Source organism: Cherax quadricarinatus, chromosome 19 (genome assembly GCF_038502225.1).
Source record: "Cherax quadricarinatus isolate ZL_2023a chromosome 19, ASM3850222v1, whole genome shotgun sequence".
NCBI lineage: Eukaryota > Metazoa > Arthropoda > Malacostraca > Decapoda > Parastacidae > Cherax > Cherax quadricarinatus.
This window is the reverse complement of record NC_091310.1, coordinates 647103-669265: the sequence shown is the minus strand read 5'-3', so window position 1 is coordinate 669265 and position 22163 is coordinate 647103.

Sequence of the window (22163 nt, the reverse complement as noted above, 5' to 3'; positions counted from 1 at the left end):
TTCCCTCACCTTGAGAACATAAGCTATATTCAACCATTCTATAAAAGGGGTCATGAAAACACGCAAACAAAATTTGGGACATGGGGCATCCCTGTCTAAGGCCTCTACCCATTGCAATCTCCCTCCCTATACACCCATTAATCTGTATCCTCATTTTTGGCCCCTTATACAACGTATTCACCCACTCGACTATTTCCTCCCCGTAACCCTGTCTCCTAAGTATAACCTGCAAAGCTCTCCTTTCCACTCTATCATATGCTCCCTGCCAATCTAGAGCCAACAAAACCGCCCCCTCCGCCCCCACCTTCAGCTTCCACAAAACTTCGCAGTATCCCATGTCCTTCAATCATCGACCTTCCCGGCAACACAAACTGAGTTTTCGACACCACCCTCCCCACAACACATTTGAACCTATTACCTAAAATTTTAGCGAAAATCTTATAATCTGCACGCATCAGCGATATGGCTCGGTACTCCTGAAGGGTGGGCTGCCCCTTGCCCTTCGGGACCAACACTACAACTGCTGTTACCTGCTTCTCCCCAACACACCCTTCTCCTTCATACGATTAAATAACCTAACTGTAAATCCCCGTATTAACACCCAATGTTGTAAATAAAATTCTACCGGGAGACCGTCAATACCCGGAGCTTTCCCCTTCCTCATTCCCCTTAACGCATTCTCTATTTCCTCTGCCGTAATAATCCCACCTAAAGCCTGTCTGTCGCTATTTCCTAAATTACAAGTTACATACGTACACACCTTGTCTAAAGCCACGTCACCCCCCCCCCCACTTGTCCAGTACTTCTCATACCGTGCCTCCGCATATGTACACATCCCTTCCGTGGTTCTTATCTCCTGCCCTGCTCTATAAGTCCCTACCGTCTCCGTTACCTCTAAATTTGGGATGGCCATCACCTCCTGCCTTTGCTTCTGATGCCGCAAAACACACACAGACGGCTTGTAGCCCCAAAGCACTTCTTCCACCCCTGCCTGCACCCTTACAGCTTGAAACCTTCCATTTTGTAACACCCTCAATCTCCCTTTTATTTTAGCTATTTCATCCATAGGAAAATTATTCCCAACCACCCCCTGCTCATAGCAGCCTCTTAACCTATCCTCTAAATAGTTAGCCAGCCCGTATTTTAAAGTATAATACATTTTCCCTCCCTCACATAAAACTTTCTAATCCTTTCCTTCGCAACACAATCCCACCATGTCACGATGTCGTCCACTCCCTGTTCTTCCACACTAAGTTCTCTCCATAGGACTGAAAACCCCTCCCCTTCACCCAACACACTTATATTTAGTTTCCAATAACTTCTGTATATTTCCGCGAGCGTCCCCCACCCTACCTTCAGCACCACTGCCCTATGATCTGACATTGTAGCCTCAACAGTACTGAAAGATTGTGAATCCACTCCCTGAGAAAGGTACACTCTATCTAGCCTCGCAGCATATCCACTCCTAACGAACGTATGTTCTGTCTCCCACGCACCCTTCCCCCCCAAACGCATCACGTAACCTAACATCCCTTAACAATTCCCTAAGAGCCACAGACATATATCCCGCCCCTTTTGGTTCCACGTCAGCCACCCTGTTTACACAATTCCAGTCCCCACCAACTATTATTACCACCTCTGGCAGTGCACGTAAGAAAAACACAAGATCCTCACACACAAATTCATTCTTTACCTGTGTGTTATTGTCCACTGGCGCATACACACTCACAAAAGACACACGCTTGCCCATCCACCACCCATCCACGCGCAACACCCTCCCTCCCCCCCCTCACTTCTCTGCAAAAGAAACGGGCTCGCCTCCCTTATTAAAATACCCACACCACCTTTTAGATGGGGAGATGGCAGGGTAACTACTCGAAAACCTGCCACCTCCTATATCCTACCCTCTTTAAAATTATGCTCCTGAAGGAACACGACATCCACTCTAGATTTATTCAGAAAAGTACGAAACCATTCTCTTTTCATATTGCTACATAAACCATTAATGTTTACAGTCATACACCTAAGGCCTCTTACATTTTCCACCCCTGCCTCCTCTCCTCACTCTTTACAATTCCAGAGCTTGAATTCCTGTTCGACACCTTCAGAGTACCCTCTTCCCCCCCCCTCTTCTTCTGGTGCCTCCTATCATGGCTACAACCACCTACACCACTACCTTCACCCTCCACCTCAGTCTGTTTCCCAGGCCTTTGCGCTGGCATCAGGACGTCATCAGAATCTGACGTAGCCGCCCTCTTCCTCGTGACAGTCACGTTACACATATCTTGATCCGGTGTTGCCTCACGATGAACCTCAACCTCCACCTGACAATGGTTCATTGATTCTAGGGATGACTCCAACACACCATCACTTCCCAAAATATCACGTCCCCGACATACTGGAAGCGACGACTCTCCCACAACACCTCTCTCAGATGTAAAGTCCCCCTCAGGCGGTGACAAAGTCTTCAAAACCTTTACCAATTCCTCCTCAATATCAATAACCTCCTCCTGTAGTTGCTGCTCCTCCCTATCCACAGGCGGAGACACCGGGTCAGGCAACTGGGAGAGGGACTCCAACCCACCTCCAGTCCTGTGTGCCTGATCCACTATCTCACTCCACTCGCATATAATCTAGTGATACCAGTGATTAGCAGAATACAGTGTTGTAGTAGCAACTAACCAGTATTATAATGGTACCTAGTGGAGTGGAGTGACTTTCATTAGTTTCTTTTTCTTGAAATACGAGACGTTACTGTGAATTTCATATAACCTGTAGTTACCAGCAGTCGAAATATACACAACGAGAAGCAATTATTACTACAGAAAAAGCGTCCTTCCTCCAAAATTTGCACCAGTCAACTATAGTGATAATATAGCATTTATTGTGGTGGAGACGGAAAAAAGAAAAAAAAAAAAAAAAAAAAGAGAAAAGCCAGATACAGCGATTGATAAACAAGGAGGTGACCGTTCGTCATTGTAGGAGCTGCCAGATATCACCGGCTCTTCAACACGCAAGTTATACTTTTGTATCAGTCAAATCACATATTACTCGGGTAGATAATTTCCAGTAGATCCTTCATGTGTTAGCTCAAATCACCGACCAGTATGTTTTAAAATAAGTGACCCACTGATCAGAGCAGATCGTCTGGCCCGAACCCTTGCCTGGTCCGAACCCTTGACTGGTCCGAACCCGGGACTGGTTTCAAACAGTTTCGTTGGACAATAAAGCAGACTGTAAACGGATGGGGTTGTAGGCGCCCTATAAACACAAACATTAAAAATCAGGAACGTGACGGTAAGCTGTCCAATATACAAAAAGAGTTAGAAACAGAAATACAAATAGCTAGAGCTTCATTTAAGGTTATTAATAGAATTTTCAAGAGGTTGCTAGTAGAATTGCAGTAAATCAACCATTCAAATCATTATGAAGCCCTGTGTAGTCTGTGGTCAGTCAAACAAACGGGCTTCCACATGGATAAATTGTCATTTTTGTGGAAATTGGTGTCACGCCCCTTGTGCAGATATCCCAGAACTAGCTACAAGCAGTATTAAAACAGAGAAGTGTTTTTGGGTATGCTCAAATGAGGAAAAACTGTGGACTAAAATCACAAGGGTATTAAAAGAGGACAACATCAAAGCTGCTTTCATAGAAAACCTGGAAGCTTTCTACAACAGATGGGAACATAAAAAGTCCGGGCTGAATGGTACTGTCCTTGATACTGGCCATGTAGTCATAAACTGTAAGGCTGGAGGTGATGTCCTGGTAGTCAGTAAATGTGGGGCTGATAGTGCTGTCCTGGGAGACAGTAATGGTGAAGCTGGAGGTGCTGTCCTGGGAGACAGTAATGGTGAAGCTGGAGGTGCTGTCCTGGGAGACAGTAATGGTGAAGCTGGAGGTGCTGTCCTGGGAGACAGTAATGGTGAAGCTGGAGGTGCTGTCCTGGGAGACAGAAATGGTGAAGCTGGAGATACTGTCCTGGGAGACAGAAATGGTGAAGCTGGAGGTGCTGTCCTGGGAGACAGAAATGGTGAAGCTGGAGATACTGTCCTGGGAGACAGTAATGGTGAAGCTGGAGGTGCTGTCCTGGGAGACAGAAATGGTGAAGCTGGAGATACTGTCCTGGGAGACAGAAATGGTGAAGCTGGAGATATTGTCCAGGGAGTCGGGAATTATACGCAGGAAGGAATACATATAAATGACCTCATAGGGGACAGGAGCCATAGTAGGGAAACAAGTGTAGTCAAAGATAAGATAAAACCAATATTGCAAACTAGAAATACCGCAGGAAATAGCAAACAAGAGGACTCCAATAGCAATAGTGAGGATAAATTACCAAAAACAACTGGTGGGAGCTCCATTGTTGGTGCTAGGGAGGATAGAAGTAAGACAGGGAAACATGCACCAACAGGGAATACAGTCACAGAAACCCAAGGCAAGCGGAAACCAAGACTGTGCACATACTATGCACTTGGTATCTGCTGGCATGGGAAATCTGGAAAAACAGATGGGACATGCAACTATGACCACCCTAGAAAATGCCATGCCCATATGAAAACAGGAAAATGCAAACTCCCTTCCTGTAAGCTTTTTCACCCTGAAATGTGTACCTCTTCAGTACAGGAAAGACTGTGCTATAACTTAAATTGCCAGGCATACCATCTAAAGGGGACAAAAAGATACAAAACATCCAGGCCAGGGGAAAACCTGGGTAGCCACAGCCACTCAAGAGGGAGAGGTTTTTTAGTGCCAGGAAGGAAAAAAAACTGGCAGGAAATGGCAGAAATCGTACACCAAATCCAGTCATTCCTGGAGTGGAACCACAGTCGATGGCCTCCACTCCAAACCAACAGATACAGATACTAATGCCGGAAAAAAAATCCCCCCCCAGTACCAACAATACCACCAGTCCGATAACATTCTTCTTTGCAAATATACAGGGTCTAAAGCCAGCTACAAACAACAAAATACCTTTCATCCGTGGACTGCTTGCAGAGGCAAAGGCAATGTTCGCGGCTTTCACTGAGACCCACATAAAGGATCACTTGGACAACGAAGTATGGATCCCAGGTTACAACCTATACAGATGTGACAGAGTGAACAGGCAAAAGGGGGGGGTTGGCCTGTACATTGCAGAGTCACTTGTTTGCACAGAACTGCTTAATGCCTCAAATGACGTAGTGGAAGTTTTAGCAGTAAAGGTCGAGAACCAAAACCTAGTCATTGTGGTAGTCTACAAGCCTCCGGATGCAACATCCCAGCAATTCCAGGAACAGCTGTTAAAAATTGACCACTGTCTGGAAAATCTTCCAGCTCCTGCACCCAACATCTTGCTCCTGGGGGATTTCAACTTAAGGCACCTAAAATGGAGGAATATAGCAAATAATATTGTTGCAGAAATAACACCAGGAGGCAGCTCTGATGAAAACTCACACTCACACGAGCTTTTAAATCTCTGCACAAAATTCAATTTAAACCAGCAAATAATAGAGCCTACAAGACTGGAGAATACACTAGACCTCATCTTCACTAACAATGATGATCTGATAAGAAATGTCACCATATCAAAAACAATATACTCAGATCACAACATAATTGAGGTTCAGACATGTATGCATGGAGCCCCAGACCGACAAAATGAGACTAGTCATGAGGGAGCATTCACCAAATTCAACTTCAATAACAAAAACATAAAGTGGGACCAAGTAAACCAAGTCCTAACCGATATAAGCTGGGAAGATATACTAAGCAACACAGACCCAAACTTATGCCTAGAACAGATTAACTCGGTGGCACTCGATGTATGCACAAGGCTTATTCCTCTAAGAAAAAGGAGGAGTAGATGTAAAATAGAAAGAGACAGGCGCTCCCTTTACAGGCGACGGAAAAGAATAACAGAGCGGCTAAAAGAGGTCAATATATCTGAAATGCGCAGGGAGACACTGGTCAGAGAAATAGCAAGCATCGAACTTAAGCTAAAAGAATCCTTTAGGAGTCAGGAATCGCGGGAAGAACTAAAAGCCATAAATGAAATCGAAAGAAACCCAAAGTATTTCTTCTCCTATGCCAAATCAAAATCGAGAACAACGTCCAGTATTGGGCCCCTACTTAAACAAGATGGGTCCTACACAGATGACAGCAAGGAAATGAGTGAGCTACTCAAGTCCCAATATGACTCAGTTTTTAGCAAGCCGCTAACCAGACTGAGAGTCGAAGACCAAAATGAATTTTTTATGAGAGAGCCACAAAATTTGACTAACACAAGCCTATCCGATGTTATCCTGACGCCAAATGACTTCGAACAGGCGATAAATGACATGCCCATGCACTCTGCCCCAGGGCCAGACTCATGGAACTCTGTGTTCATCAAGAACTGCAAGAAGCCCCTATCACGAGCCTTTTCCATCCTATGGAGAGGGAGCATGGACACGGGGGTCGTCCCTCAGTTACTAAAAACAACAGACATAGCCCCACTCCACAAAGGGGGCAGTAAAGCAACAGCAAAGAACTACAGACCAATAGCACTAACATCCCATATCATAAAAATCTTTGAAAGGGTCCTAAGAAGCAAGATCACCACCCATCTAGAAACCCATCAGTTACACAACCCAGGGCAACATGGGTTTAGAACAGGTCGCTCCTGTCTGTCTCAACTACTGGATCACTACGACAAGGTCCTAAATGCACTAGAAGACAAAAAGAATGCAGATGTAATATATACAGACTTTGCAAAAGCCTTCGACAAGTGTGACCATGGCGTAATAGCGCACAAAATGCGCGCTAAAGGAATAACAGGAAAAGTCGGTCGATGGATCTATAATTTCCTCACTAACAGAACACAGAGAGTAGTCGTCAACAGAGTAAAGTCCGAGGCAGCTACGGTGAAAAGCTCTGTCCCACAAGGCACAGTACTAGCTCCCATCTTGTTCCTCATCCTCATATCCGACATAGACAAGGAGGTCAGCCACAGCACCGTGTCTTCCTTTGCAGATGACACCCGAATCTGCATGACAGTGTCTTCCATTGCAGACACTGCAAGGCTCCAGGCGGACATCAACCAAATCTTTCAGTGGGCTGCAGAAAACAATATGAAGTTCAACGATGAGAAATTTCAATTACTCAGATATGGTAAACATGAGGAAATTAAATCTTCATCAGAGTACAAAACAAATTCTGGCCACAAAATAGAGCGAAACACCAACGTCAAAGACCTAGGAGTGATTATGTCGGAGGATCTCACCTTCAAGGACCATAACATTGTATCAATCGCATCTGCTAGAAAAATGACAGGATGGATAATGAGAACCTTCAAAACTAGGGAGGCCAAGCCCATGATGACACTCTTCAGGTCACTTGTTCTATCTAGGCTGGAATATTGCTGCACTCTAACAGCACCTTTCAAGGCAGGTGAAATTGCCGACCTAGAAAATGTACAGAGAACTTTCACGGCGCGCATAACGGAGATAAAACACCTCAATTACTGGGAGCGCTTGAGGTTTCTAAACCTGTATTCCCTGGAACGCAGGAGGGAGAGATACATGATTATATACACCTGGAAAATCCTAGAGGGACTAGTACCAAACTTGCACACGAAAATCACTCACTACGAAAGCAAAAGACTTGGCAGACGATGCACCATCCCCCCAATGAAAAGCAGGGGTGTCACTAGCACGTTAAGAGACCATACAATAAGTGTCAGGGGCCCGAGACTGTTCAACTGCCTCCCAGCACACATAAGGGGGATTACCAACAGACCCCTGGCAGTCTTCAAGCTGGCACTGGACAAGCACCTAAAGACAGTTCCTGATCAGCCGGGCTGTGGCTCGTACGTTGGTTTGCGTGCAGCCAGCAGCAACAGCCTGGTTGATCAGGCGCTGATCCACCAGGAGGCCTGGTCACAGACCGGGCCGCGGGGGCGTTGACCCCCGAAACTCTCTCCAGGTAAACTCCAGGTAAACAAAACACCACGCCCTCCTTCCAATGGTTGTTCCACACCTGCCACCTTTGAACCAGGGGCTGCGACGTCCACCACAGGTCCAGGCACACGTCTCCGCTGGTCAGAAGCCACTTCTATGTGGTCATACTCACCACATAGGCGGCACGTACGTCGTTGCCCTGGATACATAACCATGACCTGCGTCCTGAATTCTTGTAGATAAACATAGGACGGTATTGGGTGTCTCAAAGTCATTTTGAGGTTGAAAGTACCCTCTGGCAGACCAGCATAGGCGCCTGCCACCCACATACCATGCTGGGCAAAATGAACGGTTCCATACTTCTCAAAACCTTTCCTGATATCCGCCTCGTCCGCCTCAAAGGGAACGTTGCGTAACTTGATCCACGTATAATGCCGTGAAACATCAATCATTCTCACACAGACAGCTGGTATGACGGTAAGACTCACGTCCTGAAACCGGGTGACCAAAGATTCATAGACCGTTGTCGTAAGCAGTTTTACGAAAATTCTATGGACTCCATTTAATGCAACCCAATATAATTCGCCATCTTGTATGCCGTACGTCTCCCTGATGATCTTGGGTAATAAGACTTGCACAGAACTAGGCGTAATCGTTCCTCGAAGTAGCTCTATGCCGACAGTATTAATCCAGCGTCTGAGATTAACCGCCATTGTGACAACAGCAGTACACCAGCAGAGGCGCGACAGCATCACCTCACACCACTGCAGCCAGGTAACTGAGGAGCACCTGCACAGCAGGTCCACACAGCCCGTGAGCGATGAGGACAATTCAAAAAAAAAAAAAAATCTGATGGCGGAATTAACCAGAAAATTGCGTTGTTACGGACAAGTTTAATGAAGAACAGGACAGATTAATATTTCTTCGTTAGGCACGTTTATTGTATTATATATATTATTTATCAATATAGTCTTCTACTTCTTCTTCTTATTTCGTTATCATTATTTTTATTAGCATTTTCATTATTATTATTATTATTGTTATTATAATAAGCCAAGTCTCTCCTGCTGCTACTACTGCTGCTGTTTCTCTCACATGTTCAAAGCACCACCAAGAATTATTAAATATTCGCCGGTATTCTCCCGGCCCGGGCCTCTTCCAAGTGGTGGCCCGGCCTTGGCTCCATCTTTAGGGAGTGTTTGAGACCTAAGTCTCCCATGGGAGGAGGCACAAGTACCTCCTCATCTTTGGGACCAACTGTCCCCAGGCCTAGCCACAAGCTAGGCCTCTCTGGTCTGCCATCCCCGCCCCAAGGGAGCTAATGGGAATGACAGTCTTATGAGCTAAAGGCTCGGGCTCAGGCACCTACCCTACCCTAGAAGGGCTGGGCATGGTGTCGATACCACCAAGAATTTTTAAGTTACACTTATAGAAGTTCTCTTGAAGAATTCCTTCTTCTCGCCTATTATACAAATATTACTATAATAAAAACTACATGTTGAGAAACTGAGCACTGAGACTATAACCATAAAATAACCTACACATATTTACAAGATCATAAAGAATAATAACCACAAGTGATATTTAAAGATGACGCCGGCCGTCAGTGGCCCCTGGGGTGATGGGGGGGGAGGGGTGGGAGGGGGTAGGTACGAAGAGTGGAGGTACTGTACTGGTCTTCTGTGTTACTGTACTGGTCTTCTGTGTTACTGTACTGGTCTTCTGTGTTACTGTACTGTTCTTCTGTGTTACTGTACTGTTCTTCTGTGTTACTGTACTGGTCTTCTGTGTTACTGTACTGGTCTTCTGTGTTACTGTACTGGTCTTCTGTGTTACTGTACTGGTCTTCTGTGTTACTGTACTGGTCTTCTGTGTTACTGTACTGGTCTTCTGTGTTACTAGTGTGAGCTGATCGTCTTCCTCCTGAACAAGAGAATGGAAAAATAACTAATGAATTACTTGATGGATAATAATTATAATTTTCTAATTATTTTAATTAAAAATAAATAAAATAAAAAATGGCCGCTGTATTATGTTGAGACAGGATTATATTATTCGCAGGATGGTCTTGTGTGATGTTATAGAAGAAATAGTGTTGTCTATCCTGGGTGTAGGTATTCGTCTCATGTCCTGGAATTCCTGTTACTACTTGGTCCTAGTACCACAGTTCAGATTTCAGAGGTGAGGAGCCATAATGTCCCACTACGTCCTCTAGACAGGGATAATTCTCCAATTAATTAGCGTCTACCCTGGTTGACCAGGCCAGCATCTGTGTTGATAATATAAAAACAACACTGGTTACATAAGGGTTAAATAAGTATAACAGTGAAGAAAGACAAAGGCTGGTATTCTACTTCAATGTCATTACTGGTAACCAGGTAAATCAGTGAGAGTGAACACAAATACTCCTGGTAGATCACTTTACCTGATCAAGAGAAGAGTGCAGGTGAAATGCTTCTCTAAACTTCAACCCACACCAGGTAAGGTTAATACTACCAGGAGTAGAAATTAAAGCAAATCAGACCCGAGGACCTGAAGTTTAGCCTCAGCCCGCTAGATGGTAGTGCGGGTGGTAACACGCTAATGGTTCCTGGGTGTCTGGACAACTATAACCCCCACTTTTTAAGGTCTTTTTCATCCCCTCACAATATCCTCTTTCCAAAACTTATGGTCGGAGGCAGTAAGTTAATTTTCAGAGGGAAAAGTACTATGTATAACCTCGGCTCAGCCAATCTGAGAAGTGGTTTTCTGAGCCAGATATATATACAACTTTAAACTTATAGGACTGAATAGCCAAAGCCCATCTTAAGAGTCGGCTATTGGAACCTTTGAAGTTTTCCAGGTACATGAGTAGCCTGTGATCTGTATAAGTAGTATTTGAACCTACTTATACCCCAAACCAATGTATAACTTTCCTTCTCCACAGTGGAGTAACTTTATTCCTTCGGCAGAAGCTTCTTGCTGGTGAAAGATATAGGGAAGGGATTCTCATCATAATACTTTAGTAGAACAGCTTCAAAAGAGACAAAAGACAAGAGACAAAAGATTTTATTAATATCAGGTAATTTCAGAACAGGGGGAAGGTTGGAAAATATTCTTTTAATTTGCTCGAAGCTTTCTGCAGCCTCTTCACAACAAACAAGAGGTTCCGTTACATTCTTTTTCAAATAGTCTGTGAGAATGGAAGTCAGACCTCTTAAATTAGGTACAAAAATTCTATAGAAATTTACTGACCCTCGGAAACTTCTTAGCAATTTTTTTGTAGTTGGGAAAGTGCTTTCTAGAACTGCTTTAGTCTTGTTAGGAAGAAGTGGTACATTATTATCAGAAATAATAAACCCGAGAAACTGAACCTTGAAATAGCCAAGAAAACATTTCTGTGGTTTAATTGTAAGGCCATGAGCTGTTAGTCGTTTTAAAACAAGCGACAGTGTAGTAAGATAATCTTCCCGAACCTGGGTCATGATATAAATATTATCGAAATATTTTGAAACATTCTTGAGGTCAGAAAGGACTATCCTCATAAGCCGGATATACGTGGCACACGCGGTGACCAAGCCGAAAGACATTGTGCGATATTGCATTAGTCTTCTATGCGTAGGGAAAGCCGTGTATGGTTCAGAGTCTGGGTGTAATGACACTTGTTGTTAGGTAAGACACATATGCAACAGTTAGGTATCTTTATTTCGAAACGTTTCGCCTACACAGTAGGCTTCTTCAGTCGAGTACATAAAAGTTGATAGAAGCAGAAGATACTTGAAGACGATGTAATCAGTCCATCACCCTTAAAGTTTTGAGGTGGTCAGTCCCTCAGTCTGGAGAAGAGCATTGTTCCATGGTATGAAACAATATAGAGATGAAGTGACAGGATCGAGCGTTATATAGCGCCAAGAGGTGAGACGTAGGTCACTAGGAGAGGTAAGAACTCAGATGTTGGGAGGACAGGTCCCTCTCAAATCCAGCCGTTCTCACTAGTAGAGGTTGTCGAAAGTTGATTGTAGGTCTGTACCAAGATACCCTTGTGTTGCAGTGTCAGACGCTTGTGAGATGTCTAATTCAGAGAAGAGTTTACAGTCCTGAAATTTATACAAGTCATAATCGATTACTAACGTGGGCTCCGCGTCCCATTTAGTGATAACATTTAAATAACAAAAATCTTGTGCCAGTCGGTAAGAATTGTCTGGTTTCTTAATCATGACAACTAGTGAACAGAAAGATGATTTAGAAGGTTCAATGATATTTAACTTTAGGAGTTTGTCAACTTCGTTATCAAATGTTATCCGTAAGCGAATGAGAACAGGACAGAGCTATCCAACACCCATCCTATAGTCTCCCAGCGCACTTTAATGCACCTCCCCATAGAGCCCTAAGAATGACCCTCCAACAGAGAGTGCGAAGATTCATACACAAGGATACTGTCCAAAGACCAAAGATCTTGAGCGACCTCCCAGAAGATACAGATGACTGGGTAACACCAGAATCTTTTTAAGTCCAATACGGGTAACTCCACCCCAATTTATGGTGATTTCTCTTATTACTTGCCAACTATTACATCTCACCATGTAACATCAGCAAATCTATCAATGTTGGACATCACCTCTGTGGGAGCTGAGCCGACCAGTATCTCCAGGTAGCAGTCGACGCACATCAGTCACCTTGCTGTCGTTATTTCCAGCATTCCTCAAAGAAAAAAAAAGGATTGCACTCAGAATCATGCAGTTATATCTTTGTTATACCTGTGTGAAACTGTTGGGAAAGTGTTATATCACATTCAATTAAACTGATGTCTTTAATAACACTATACACATACATATACATGTATTATAATGCACCAAAGTGGTTGGGCCACTTGCCTTTAACACCCCACCTTCCATCCACCCTTCCTCCCCTTACCCATATTTCCATCCTTACCCATCCTTCCTCCTTCCCCATCTTACCCATCTTTCCTCCTTCCCCATCTTACCCATCCTTCCTCCTTCCCCATCTTACCCATCCTTCCTCCTTCCCCATCTTACCCATCCTTCCTCCTTCCCCATCTTACCCATCCTTCCTCCTTCCCCATCTTACCAAAGCTCTGGTCATACAAGCTCAAGTGATCCAGAAATGTCTCACACTTTCCACATTCTCACATCTCTCACAATGGAGTTTCTTCAATACACTCTAAAACTACATTCCTCATCTTTTATTTTCTATTATTTTTATTTTTTATTTTTACTTTAATTTTTATTTTTATTTTATTTTTTTTGTTATTTTTATTTTCCTTAATTTAATTTGAGAACACGTCCATGTGCATATGTTGCATTCAGTTTGGAATGTGTGAGTGTATGTTTCATGCAGGATTGTATGTTTGTGTTTGTGTATGTTTCATGCAGGATTGTATGTTTGTGTTTGTGTATGTGTGTGTGTGTGTGTGTGTGTGTGTGTTTGTATGTGTGTGTATGTGTGTGTTTGTATGTGTGTGTGTGTGTGTGTGTGTGTGTGTGTATGTGTGTGTGTGTGTGTGTGTGTGTGTGTGTGTGTGTGTGTGTGTGTGTGTGTTTGTGTGTGTGTGTGTGTGTGTGTGTGTGTGTGTGTGTGTGTGTGTGTGTTTGTTTGTGTGTGTGTGTGTGTGTGTTTGTATGTGTGTGTGTGTGTGTGTGTGTGTGTGTGTGTGTTTGTATGTGTGTGTATGTGTGTGTTTGTATGTGTGTGTGTGTGTGTGTGTGTGTGTGTGTGTGTGTGTGTGTGTGTGTGTGTGTGTGTGTGTGTGTGTGTGTGTGTGTGTGTGTGTGTGTGTGTGTGTGTGTATGTGTGTGTATGTGTGTGTTTGTATGTGTGTGTGTGTGTGTGTGTGTGTGTGTGTGTGTGTGTATGTGTGTGTGTGTGTGTGTGTGTGTGTGTGTGTGTGTGTGTGTGTGTGTGTGTGTGTATGTGTGTATGTGTGTGTGTGTGTGTGTGTGTGTCTGTGTGTGTGATAGTTACCATTTTGTCTTAGGCACATGTCGATTAGACACTAGGCCTGTTGTATATGCGTGCTTGTATATGTGTGTGTGTGTGTGTGTGTGTGTGTGTGTGTGTGTGTGTGTGTGTGTGTGTGTGTGTGTGTGTGTGTGTGTGTGTGTGTGTGTGTGTGTTTGTTAGTTACCATTTTGTCCTAGGCACATGCCGATTAGACACTAGGCCTGTTGTATATATTAGTACGTGTGTGTGTGTGTTAGTTACCATTTTGTCCTAGGCACATGTCGATTAGACACTAGGCCTGTTGTATATGAGTACGTGTGTGTGTGCGTGTGTGTGTGTGTGTGTACTCACCTATTTGTGGTGGCAGGGGTCGAGTCACAGCTCCTGGCCCCGCCTCTTCGCTGATTGCTACTAGGTCCTCTCTCTCCCTGCCCCATGAGCTCTATCATACCTCGCCTTAAAACTATGTATGGTTCCTGCCTCCACCACATCACTTTCTAGGCTATTCCATGGCCTGACTACTCTATGACTGAAGAAATACTTCCTAACATCCCTTTGATTCATCTGAGTCTTCAACTTCCAATTGTGACCTCTTGTGTCTGTGTCCCATCTCTGGAACATCCCGTCTTTGTCCACCTCGTCTATTCCGCGCAGTATTTTATATGTCGTTATCATGTCTCCCCTGACCCTCCTGGCCTCCAGTGTCGTCAGGCCGATTTCCCTCAACCTTTCTTCATAGGACAATCCCCGTAGCTCTGAGACTAGTCTTGTTGCAAACCTTTGCACTTTCTCTAATTTCTTGACGTGCTTGACTAGGTGTGTGTGTGTGTGTGTGTGTGTGTGTGTGTGTGTGTGTGTGTGTGTGTGTGTGTGTGTGTGTGTACGTGTATGTGTGTACGTGTGTGTATGTGTGTGTATGTGTGTGTATGTGTGTGTGTGTGTATGTGTGTGTGTGTGTGTGTGTGTGTGTGTGTGTGTGTGTGTGTACTCACCTAATTGTGGTTGCAGAGGTCGAGACTCAGCTCCTAGCCCCGCCTCTTCACTGATCGCTACTAGGTCCTCTCTCTCTATGCCTCCTGAGCTTTGTCATACCTCGTCTTTAAGCTATGCATGGTTCCTGCCTCCACTACATTACTTGCTAGGCTATTCCACTTCCTGACGACTTTATGACTGAAGAAATACTTCCTAACATCCCTCTGACTCGTTTGAGTGTTCAGTTTCCAATTGTGACCCCTTGTTTCTGTGTCCCACCTCCGGAACAACCTGTCTCTGTTCACCTTATCTATTCCACGCAGTATTTTGTATGTCGTTATCATGTCTTCCCTGACCCTCCAGTCTTCCAATGTCGTCAGTCCGATTTCCCTCAACCTTTCTTCGTAGGACATACCCCTGAGCTCCGGAACTAGCCTTGTTGAAAACCTTTGTACTTTCTCTAATTTCTTGACGTGCTTGACCAGGTGTGGGTTCCAAAGTGGTGTTGCGTGTGTGTGTTGCGTGTGTGTGTGTTACGTGTGTGTGTGTTACGCGTGTGTGTGTGTGTGTGTGTGTGTGTGTGTGTGTGTGTGTGTGTGTGTGTGTGTGTGTGTGTGTGTGTGTGTGTGTGTGTGTGTGTGTGTACTCACCTAATTGTGGTTGCAGGGGTCGAGACTCAGCTCCTGGCCCCGCCTCTTCACTGATCGCTACTGGATCCTCTCTCTCTCTGCTTCCTGAGCTTTGTCATACCTCTTCTTAAAACTATGTATGGTTCCTGCCTCCACTACTTCACTTGCTAGGCTATTCCACTTGCTGACAACTCTATGACTGAAGAAATACTTCCTAACGTCCCTGTGACTCGTCTGAGTCTTCAGCTTCCAGTTGTGACCCCTTGTCCCTGTGTCCCCTCTCTGGAACATCCTATCTCTGTCCACCTTGTCTATTCCCCGCAGTATCTTATATGTCGTTATCATGTCTCCCCTGACCCTTCTGTCCTCCAGTGTCGTCAGTCCGATTTCCCTTAACCTTTCCTCGTACGACATTCCCTTGAGCTCTGGGACTAGCCTTGTTGCAAACCTTTGTACTTTCTCTAACTTCTTGACGTGCTTGACCAGGTGTGGGTTCCAGACTGGTGCTGCATACTCCAGTATGGGCCTAACATACACAGTGTACAGTGTCTTGAACGATTCCTTATTAAGGTATCGGAACGCTATTCTCAGGTTTGCCAGGCGCCCGTATGCTGCAGCGGTTATTTGGTTGTGTGCCTCCGGTGATGTGCTCGGTGTTATGGTCACCCCAAGGTCTTTCTCCCTGAGTGAGGTCTGTAGTCTTTGTCCACCTAGCCTATACTCTGTCTGCGGTCTTCTTTGCCCCTCCCCAATCTTCATGACTTTGCATTTGGCTGGATTGAATTCGAGAAGCCAGTTGCTGGACCACATGTCCAGCCTGTCCAGGTCTCTTTGCAGTCCTGCCTCATCCTCGTCCGATTTAATTCTTCTCATCAACTTCACGTCATCTGCGAACAGGGACACTTCAGAGTCTATTCCTTCCATCATGTCGTTCACATATATCAAAAATAGCACTGGTCCTAGAACTGACCCCTGTGGGACCCCGCTCGTAACAGGCGTGTGTGTGTGTGTGTGTGTGTGTGTGTGTGTGTGTGTGTGTGTGTGTGTGTGCGTGTGCGCGTGCTTGCTTACAGGAATGATAATAGACGCAATCTTTCCAACCGAATATCAGATCATGAGGAAAGATAGAGGGAACAGGAGGGGGAGGAAGAGTTATACTGCTCACCAAAAGCCAGTGAGTTTTGAAGAGTTGAAAGGAGTTGACAGAAGGGAACCAAGGGACTACATAGTAGGAACACTTCAGACTGGGGGTTCCAAAGTGGTGATTGCAGAATAGCAGGACACCAAGACAAGAAAATGATGAGAGCAACAGAGCAATGGATGATACACTAGTTGAGGTAGCCAGAAGGGCCCACATGAGCAGGGCAAAGTTACTAGTTGTGGGTGATTTCAATCACAAGGAGATTGACTAGGAAAACCTGGAGCCACTTTGGGGACTAGAAATGTTGAGGCTAAGATGATGGAGGTGGTACTGGAAAACAATCATGCATCAACATTTTAAGAGGATGAACCAGCAAGGCCAGACCTCATATTCACCCTGAGTAGTTCAGACACTGAAGACATCACATATGAAAGGGCCCTCGGAGCTAGTGATCACGTGGTCCTGAGCTTCGCATACATTGTAGAGTTACATGTGGAGAGTGAAGCAGCACAGTGAGTGAAACTAAACTACAAAATTTCCCCCAAAAAATTCCTGCACGAGGTAAAATGGGAAAGAGAACTGGTGGGAAAATCAGTAAATGAAATGATGGAATACATGACCACAAAATGTAAGGAGGCAGAGGAGAGGTTCATACCTAAGGGCAACAGAAATAATAGGAAGATCAGGGCGAGCCCTTGGTTCACCCAAAGATGCGCAGTAACATAAACCAGTACAGTAACACAGAAGACCAGTACAGTAACACAGAAGACCAGTACAGTAACACAGAAGACCAGTACAGTAACACAGAAGACCAGTACAGTAACACAGAAGACGAGTACAGTAACACAGAAGACGAGTACAGTAACAGAGAAGACCAGTACAGTAACACAGAAGACCAGTACAGTAACACAGAAGACCAGTACAGTAACACAGAAGACCAGTACAGTACCTCCACTCTTCGTACCTACCCCCTCCCACCCCTCCCCCACCCATCACCCCAGGGGCCACTGACGGCCGGCGTCATCTTTAAATATCACTTGTGGTTATTATTCTTTATGATCTTGTAAATATGTGTAGGTTATTTTATGGTTATAGTCTCAGTGCTCAGTTTCTCAACATGTAGTTTTTATTATAGTAATATTTGTATAATAGGCGAGAAGAAGGAATTCTTCAAGAGAATTTCTATAAGTGTAACTTAAAAATTCTTGGTGGTATCGACACCATGCCCAGCCCTTCTAGGGTAGGGTAGGTGCCTGAGCCCGAGCCTTTAGCTCATAAGACTGTCATTCCCATTAGCTCCCTTGGGGCGGGGATGGCAGACCAGAGAGGCCTAGCTTGTGGCTAGGCCTGGGGACAGTTGGTCCCAAAGATGAGGAGGTACTTGTGCCTCCTCCCATGGGAGACTTAGGTCTCAAACACTCCCTAAAGATGGAGCCAAGGCCGGGCCACCACTTGGAAGAGGCCCGGGCCGGGAGAATACCGGCGAATATTTAATAATTCTTGGTGGTGCTTTGAACATGTGAGAGAAACAGCAGCAGTAGTAGCAGCAGGAGAGACTTGGCTTATTATAATAACAATAATAATAATAATAATGAAAATGCTAATAAAAATAATGATAACGAAATAAGAAGAAGAAGTAGAAGACTATATTGATAAATAATATAATATATAATACAATAAACGTGCCTAACGAAGAAATATTAATCTGTCCTGTTCTTCATTAAACTTGTCCGTAACAACGCAATTTTCTGGTTAATTCCGCCATCAGATTTTTTTTTTTTTTTGAATTGTCCTCATCGCTCACGGGCTGTGTGGACCTGCTGTGCAGGTGCTCCTCAGTTACCTGGCTGCAGTGGTGTGAGGTGATGCTGTCGCGCCTCTGCTGGTGTACTGCTGTTGTCACAATGGTGGTTAATCTCAGACGCTGGATTAATACTGTCGGCATAGAGCTACTTCAAGGAACGATTACGCCTAGTTCTGCGCAAGTCTTATTACCCAAGATCATCAGGGAGACGTACGGCATACAAGATGGCGAATTATATTGGGTTGCATTAAATGGAGTCCATAGAATTTTCGTAAAACTGCTTACGACAACGGTCTATGAATCTTTGGTCACCCGGTTTCAGGACGTGAGTCTTACCGTCATACCAGCTGTCTGTGTGAGAATGATTGATGTTTCACGGCATTATACGTGGATCAAGTTACGCAACGTTCCCTTTGAGGCGGACGAGGCGGATATCAGGAAAGGTTTTGAGAAGTATGGAACCGTTCATTTTGCCCAGCATGGTATGTGGGTGGCAGGCGCCTATGCTGGTCTGCCAGAGGGTACTTTCAACCTCAAAATGACTTTGAGACACCCAATACCGTCCTATGTTTATCTACAAGAATTCAGGACGCAGGTCATGGTTATGTATCCAGGGCAACGACGTACGTGCCGCCTATGTGGTGAGTATGACCACATAGAAGTGGCTTCTGACCAGCGGAGACGTGTGCCTGGACCTGTGGTGGACGTCGCAGCCCCTGCTTCAAAGGTGGCAGGTGTGGAACAACCATTGGAAGGAGGGCGTGGTGTTTTGTGGAGTGAGATAGTGGATCAGGCACACAGGACTGGAGGTGGGTTGGAGTCCCTCTCCCAGTTGCCTGACCCGGTGTCTCCGCCTGTGGATAGGGAGGAGCAGCAACTACAGGAGGAGGTTATTGATATTGAGGAGGAATTGGTAAAGGTTTTGAAGACTTTGTCACCGCCTGAGGGGGACTTTACATCTGAGAGAGGTGTTGTGGGAGAGTCGTCGCTTCCAGTATGTCGGGGACGTGATATTTTGGGAAGTGATGGTGTGTTGGAGTCATCCCTAGAATCAATGAACCATTGTCAGGTGGAGGTTGAGGTTCATCGTGAGGCAACACCGGATCAAGATATGTGTAACGTGACTGTCATGAGGAAGAGGGCGGCTACGTCAGATTCTGATGACGTCCTGATGCCAGTGCAAAGGCCTGGGAAACAGACTGAGGTGGAGGGTGAAGGTAGTGGTGTAGGTGGTTGTAGCCATGATAGGAGGCACCAGAAGAAGAGGGGGGGGAAGAGGGTATTCTGAAGGTGTCGAACAGGAATTCAAGCTCTGGAATTGTAAAGAGTGAGGAGAGGAGGCAGGGGTGGAAAATGTAAGAGGCCTTAGGTGTATGACTGTAAACATTAATGGTTTATGTAGCAATATGAAAAGAGAATGGTTTCGTACTTTTCTGAATAAATCTAGAGTGGATGTCGTGTTCCTTCAGGAGCATAATTTTAAAGAGGGTAGGATATAGGAGGTGGCAGGTTTTCGAGTAGTTACCCTGCCATCTCCCCATCTAAAAGGTGGTGTGGGTATTTTAATAAGGGAGGCGAGCCCGTTTCTTTTGCAGAGAAGTGAGGGGGGGAGGGAGGGTGTTGCGCGTGGATGGGTGGTGGATGGGCAAGCGTGTGTCTTTTGTGAGTGTGTATGCGCCAGTGGACAATAACACACAGGTAAAGAATGAATTTGTGTGTGAGGATCTTGTGTTTTTCTTACGTGCACTGCCAGAGGTGGTAATAATAGTTGGTGGGGACTGGAATTGTGTAAACAGGGTGGCTGACGTGGAACCAAAAGGGGCGGGATATATGTCTGTGGCTCTTAGGGAATTGTTAAGGGATGTTAGGTTACGTGATGCGTTTGGGGGGGGAAGGGTGCGTGGGAGACAGAACATACGTTCGTTAGGAGTGGATATGCTGCGAGGCTAGATAGAGTGTACCTTTCTCAGGGAGTGGATGCACAATCTTTCAGTACTGTTGAGGCTACAATGTCAGATCATAGGGCAGTGGTGCTGAAGGTAGGGTGGGGGACGCTCGCGGAAATATACAGAAGTTATTGGAAACTAAATATAAGTGTGTTGGGTGAAGGGGAGGGGTTTTCAGTCCTATGGAGAGAACTTAGTGTGGAAGAACAGGGAGTGAACGACATCGTGACATGGTGGGATTGTGTTGCGAAGGAAAGGATTAGAAAGTTTTATGTGAGGGAGGGAAAATGTATTATACTTTAAAATACGGGCTGGCTAACTATTTAGAGGATAGGTTAAGAGGCTGCTATGAGCAGGGGGTGGTTGGGAATAATTTTCCTATGGATGAAATAGCTAAAATAAAAGGGAGATTGAGGGTGTTACAAAATGGAAGGTTTCAAGCTGTAAGGGTGCAGGCAGGGGTGGAAGAAGTGCTTTGGGGCTACAAGCCGTCTGTGTGTGTTTTGCGGCATCAGAAGCAAAGGCAGGAGGTGATGGCCATCCCAAATTTAGAGGTAACGGAGACGGTAGGGACTTATAGAGCAGGGCAGGAGATAAGAACCACGGAAGGGATGTGTACATATGCGGAGGCACGGTATGAGAAGTACTGGACAAGTGGGGGGGGGGGGGTGACGTGGCTTTAGACAAGGTGTGTACGTATGTAACTTGTAATTTAGGAAATAGCGACAGACAGGCTTTAGGTGGGATTATTACGGCAGAGGAAATAGAGAATGCGTTAAGGGGAATGAGGAAGGGGAAAGCTCCGGGTATTGACGGTCTCCCGGTAGAATTTTATTTACAACATTGGGTGTTAATACGGGGATTTACAGTTAGGTTATTTAATCGTATGAAGGAGAAGGGTGTGTTGGGGAGAAGCAGGTAACAACAGTTGTAGTGTTGGTCCCGAAGGGCAAGGGGCAGCCCACCCTTCGGGAGTACCGAGCCATATCGCTGATGCGTGCAGATTATAAGATTTTCGCTAAAATTTTAGGTAATAGGTTCAAATGTGTTGTGGGGAGGGTGGTGTCGAAAACTCAGTTTGTGTTGCCGGGAAGGTCGATGATTGAAGGACATGGGATACTGCGAAGTTTTGTGGAAGCTGAAGGTGGGGGCGGAGGGGGCGGTTTTGTTGGCTCTAGATTGGCAGGGAGCATATGATAGAGTGGAAAGGAGAGCTTTGCAGGTTATACTTAGGAGACAGGGTTACGGGGAGGAAATAGTCGAGTGGGTGAATACGTTGTATAAGGGGACAAAAATGAGGATACAGATTAATGGGTGTATAGGGAGGGAGATTGCAATGGGTAGAGGCCTTAGACAGGGATGCCCCATGTCCCAAATTTTGTTTGCGTGTTTTCATGACCCCTTTTATAGAATGGTTGAATATAGCTTATGTTCTCAAGGTGAGGGAAGTGTGGGGGGTGGGAGGGCCTGGCCGGGATTAATTGGTTATGTCGACGACACCACTGTTCTCATTCGTGAAGGGATGTCAATGGGAGTTTTGGACGAGGTTGTGCAATTGTTTGGAAGTGCCACGGGAATGCAAGTAAATAGTGTGAAGTCAAGGTGTATGGGGTTGGGTTCTTGGATGGGGGGTGTGGGGGGGAGATGTAAGGTTGTTAAAGAATGGGCGGTGTCTTTAAAGATTTGTGGTATTGTTTATAGGGATGACATGGTGGCGGGGCGGGTGGAAAACTCGAATAGGTTATTGGAAAGGATCGTGGGGCGTCTAGGTGTCTTGAGACCCCAGCACCTAACTCTTGTACAGCGAGTGATAGT